The following is a 5,545-nucleotide window of genomic DNA, read 5'->3' on the forward strand; positions in this document are numbered from 1 at the left end:
ATATGTGTGTGTACTGTGTATATTTATTATGTATATAAATACACACATATGCATGTATATATTTAAGAAAAATATGTTATATTTATATATTAAATACATTTATATATAATATAAAATATAAGAATATAAATATATAAATGTATATACATGTAAATATTTTCTAAATATATACTGTATGTGTGTGTATTTATATATACATAATAAATATACACAGTACACATACATATGTTATGTAAACAAAAACTTTTATTCTGGATGCGATTAATCACGATTAATCATTTGACAGTACTAAAATAAATAAATAAATAAATTGTACCCATACGTTTGAAAGGCAGTGTGTTTATATACACATGCTTCTTAATTCAAATCCAAAAATGCCCAAAAGTTTGTGTGAGGGTTGGTTTTAAGATTAGGGAATATCATTAGCTCATATAAAACAATGAAGTTAATGTAAAGTCCTGCCCATGATATAACAACAAAAGTGTACCTGATATTCCCAATGTTATGGGGACCAAATGTCCACACAAGGATAGGAATACCAATCAATGTTGACCTTGTGGGGACTTTTTTTGGTCTTTGTGATGAAAACAGCTCATAAATCATACAGAAGGAAGTGTTTTGAATCTAAAAATGCAGAAAGTTTTGTGTAAGGGGTAGGTTTAGGGGTAGGGCTAGTGTCTGTCTGTCTGTGTGTGTCTGTCTCTCTGTGTGTGTGTGTGTGTGTGTGTGTGTGTGTACCTGGTATTTATCACGTTATGGGGACCAAATGTCCCTACAAGTATAGAAATACCAGTAAATTTTGACCTTGTGGGGACATTTTTTAGGTCCACATGAGGAAACAAGCTTATAAATCACACAGAATGGAGTGTATTGCAAATCTGAAATAGCAGAAAGTTTCCTGTAAAGGGTAGGTTTAGGTGTAGGGTTGGTGTAGGGCAATAGAAAATATGGTTTGTACAGTATAAAAACCATTACGCCTATGGAGAGTCCCCACAAAAAATGGAAACCAGTGTGTGTGTGGGTGTGTGTGTGTGTGTGTGTGTGTGTGTAACTGAGTGCTTATCACCTGTAACCTCCTCTATCTGAGGGCACAAACATGTGTCACCCAGAGGTTCAGACACCCACAGCACTATGTTCTGTGAATCAGTTCTGACAGTCTTGATATATCAGTCTCTCCTGAAACAAGTTTAATTTAGTGATAACACACAGTCCAATAATCTGTGGACACCACCTCTTAACCTCCTTATCTCCTCTGCATTATATGAGGAATGTCTGTTGGGAGGACAGAACTGCTACAGGGCAAAGGTTGTGATTTGGTGTGGTTGTCTCCGTCGGTCTAATTGACCCCTCTCAGACCTGTGTTTATCTACCTTTACTATCTCTCCCTTAAGAGTGTGAGAGCACAGACCTACAACAAGGTCACTTCCTTTCCAAGCAGCTACTGCTGAGACAGAAAGCATTTGTCTGAAATATGTGCAATCGCCCCGTGCCATTAGTTGATGCTATGTTTATATATTCACCCATTTTATTAAAATAATAAATTATTATATAAGCATCTTCATTATAGATGTCACACTAAAGTTATAGTCTTTTATAATTATGTACAGTTTGTTGTCCACTGGATTCACCAAACCACACATCACATGAATTCTTCAAGGACAACACATTCTTAGAATGCATTGTGATAAGATCAGTATGAAATGCTTTCTGCATGTGAAAGATGAAAAATACTGCCTCCACAGGCAGCATACAGAGGCATGTCCGAATCCAATTATCTCAGAAATAAAAATAGTGTCTGAAAGTTGCATTTGGTGGTCAGTTTGTGTGTAAATGTACATTTTCAACCAACTTCTTCCACTTTTGATGTCATTTATAGTAAGAAATGAGTATTGTAGTAAATACATATTCACTTCGTTATCACCAAAACGCTCTCTATTTTGTTGTATATCTTTAAACCTTTATGTTGTTTTAGAAGTCTGTCTGAAATCAGTTTTGTAAGGTAGCTTTGTGCATAAATGCAGCCATTAATTATACATATATTTATATATAATTCAGGTAACACTTTAGTTTAGGGACCAATTCTCACTATTAACAAGTTGCTTATTAGCATGCATATTACTATATTGGCTGTTTATTAGTACTAATAAAGCACATATTAATTTCTTATTCTGCATGACCATATTTTAGATCCCTTAACCCTACCCTACAACTACAGTTGAAACTAGCAGTTTACATACACCTTGCAGAATCCGCAAAATGTTAATTGTTTTACCAAAATAAGAGGAATCATACAAAATGCATGTTATTTATTTATTTAATATCTTATTCACGTCAGTACTAAATAAAAAAAATAACATGCATTTTGTATGATCACTCTTATTTTGGCAAAATAATTAACATTTTGCAGATTCTGCAAGGTGTATGTAAACGTCTGGTTTCAACTGTACCTACTAACTATTAATAATCAGCAAAGCTGGAGTTTATTGAGGCAAAGGTCAAATTTAATGGTTTGTAGTGAGAATTGGACTCCAAACTAAAGTGTGACCATAATTGACTACCAAAAGCATTCATAAAATAAATCCAATTAAAATTAGTTGTTTTAGGATGTCATCTTAAAGTGTGGTTGCATTTACCATTGTTTGGCAATTTTTTGCATGTAAAATCCATTCATTTAAATTTAAATAGTTATCCATGCAATCGTAAAAAAAAAATTTCCCCACACAGATTTTGCAATGCGTTCAAGTTGGTTATTCGTCAGGTTGACCATCAGAAAGCTGCTTGGTTTGAAAATGACTTCATTGCTATACTCAGGGCCAGATTTTATTGTGACATAGGCAATATTAATATATAATATTTCCACCACAAAACAGCAAACAAAAATACATTGCAATCCATGTAAACCATTTTCTTTATCACAAGAAGTGCAAAGCCTCCCGCTGGTAATTACAAAACATCATTTTAGAGCTAGTAACAGAGGCTTGAGCCTTTGATATGCATTGCAGACTAATGAAGTTATTAGAAAGAATGAAGCTGTAAATTTAACTGCTTCAAGAACAGCAACGTTACTAGATAATTAAAACATAACTTAATGAGGGGAAAAAAAACATGGAAATAGTTTGTCATTTTATCCTATTGTTCGTTCTTTTCTTCTTCCCGTAATTATGGCCCTGGCTACACAGTTGACAATATATAATGGACCTTTTTAGCCACACAATTTTGCCACATTTCAATAATGTGGCTGCACATTTATAGACCCTATGTTTCTATGTAGACAGTAGACAACAAAGCATCTCACTAGATATAAAAGAAGAACCCCAATGAAAAAAAATGGTACACTTTCTTGGAGATTTATTTTAGTCTTATTTCTTTTTCATTGCTATATTTCTCGAGACCTTTGGCTGAGGAGCAGCCAGTATTACATCATTGCACTGGCTGTAGTTCCAGACATAAGTGGCAGTCCCTCACACGTTCAGACACTGCCATGCTGATATACACACACTCATCCATCAGTACGCCAATTCAGCCAGGTGCTCCGTCCACAAAGTCCCACACATCTTTTGTGTCAGAGACAGGGCCGACTTGGCTGCAGCCTCCAGAACCTCTCAGATGTCAAGCAGACCAGTGTATAATGCACATGCACATGCATGCATATTTTCATATTGTGGAGAAAAAAAGAATAAAGAAAAGCAAAACAAAATCCCACTCCTCACATACTGTACATGTGTAGGCTTGCTAACACAGATGTGGTACAACAAATGTGCTTCTTGGTAGCACAGTTTGTGTTTAATAACTTTGTCAAACTGGTAGTTTCAGAAAGGCATATTCTTTTGATGAGCATTTTCAAAACAGTACAGTTTGTGCATTAGGTACACAAGAGTTTCAAACAAATAGTTTGAAACTCTTTGCTTTTCCCAGAGGTTTGCAAGTGAACAGCTACCCTAGATAGGATTTCTCTTTCTCATGACTTAGCATGCAAGCTTTCCCCTCTGTGGACTTTGAAAGGGTTTGAGGAGTCTGTGTTTGTATAAGCCAAAGGGACACAAGTGGCCTGAAAGCCGGCGCATTTCATCGTTTGATCATCTTGTTCCGCGTCCTTTCTCATGCTGGAACCAGTACAGACTGACCTTTACTTTGGTTCACTGTATGCAGCCATTTTAAAGAAGGAACTGGTTGGAACAGTCAACAATCTGCGAACAATTAAAAAATAAATCTGAAAAAAACTAACTCTGTTTTGCTTATATGGCCTGTAGTCAAACACCATGTCTGCTACATCTAAGGTTGGCAGTTGCCTCAGATCTATCTATCTATCCATCTATATATCTATCCATCTATATATCTATCCATCATCTATCTATCTATCTATCTATCTATCTATCTATCTATGTTTTTGTAAATTGTGAAAAATTCAATTTACCCTTGTGAAAAGTACAGTAACTGTTAACTGTATGTATTGTTTTCATACATTTACTTCCATGTTTTTGAAATTAAATACAAATGTATTATAGGTTAAATTTATATTAAATACAATTTAATATAAATAGGACATAAGTACATATTTATATGTGATTTCATCATTATTTCTGTTGTCTTTGAAATATAGTTAAAGTGAACATGCTGCCAAACATTTATGGTAAACTAAAATATACTTCCCTTACACTGCCAAACTTGTCAGTTAAATATATTTGTAATTACACATTTGTAATGATGAACGTTTAAAGGGGTCATATGATGCGATTTCAAGTTTTCCTTTCTCTTTGGAGTGTTACAAGCTGTTCGTGAATAGATAAGATCCCTAAAGTTGCAAAGACTAAAGTCTGAAACCCAAAGAGATATTCTTTATAAAGTTAAGACTCGTCCACGCCCTCCTAAAACGCCTCGTTTAAACACGCCCCCACATGTCTATGTTACTGTGTGGAAAGATTTACATAACACTGCCCAAATGTATACGTAACTTTGATTCTCGCTGTAGTATTGTTGCCGCCGCCGCCGCCTAACGATTCAAACGCGAGTTTTGAGAGGTGTTTAAAGTAGCGCTTCTTGTTTGTCGTTTCTCCAATCACAAATGCAGAGATGGCTTTATGTTTACGCGGCGCGATGCAACACAACGCGTAAAAAGACAGTATAAGTCATTATAATCAGTAATTATGTCCCCACTGGATGCAACAAATGCCTCGTTTATGATGGGTTTTATTGGTTTTGTCTCGTCGCGCCGGATCCACTGGATGCAACAAATGCCTCGTTTATGATGGGTTTTATTGGTTTTGTCTCGTCGCGCCGGGACACAGCATCACAATATGGTAAGGGGCGTAACATTTCCGTAACACGCTTGAGGAATTCGGCCAATCACAACGCACTGGATAGCTGGCCAATCAGAGCACAACTCGCTTTTCAGAAAGATGAGCTTTGTAAAAATCTACATGTTTCAGAAAGGCAGGGCATAGAGGAGAAACAATAAAGTATGTGGAAAATCATGTGTTTTTCGAACCTTAAACCGCATAAACACATTTCATTACACCAAATACACAAAATAATGTTATTTTTAGCA

The sequence above is a fragment of the Sinocyclocheilus rhinocerous genome, unplaced genomic scaffold (assembly GCF_001515625.1).
Source record: "Sinocyclocheilus rhinocerous isolate Xijiao unplaced genomic scaffold, SAMN03320098_v1.1 scaffold345, whole genome shotgun sequence".
In the NCBI taxonomy this organism is placed as follows: domain Eukaryota; kingdom Metazoa; phylum Chordata; class Actinopteri; order Cypriniformes; family Cyprinidae; genus Sinocyclocheilus; species Sinocyclocheilus rhinocerous.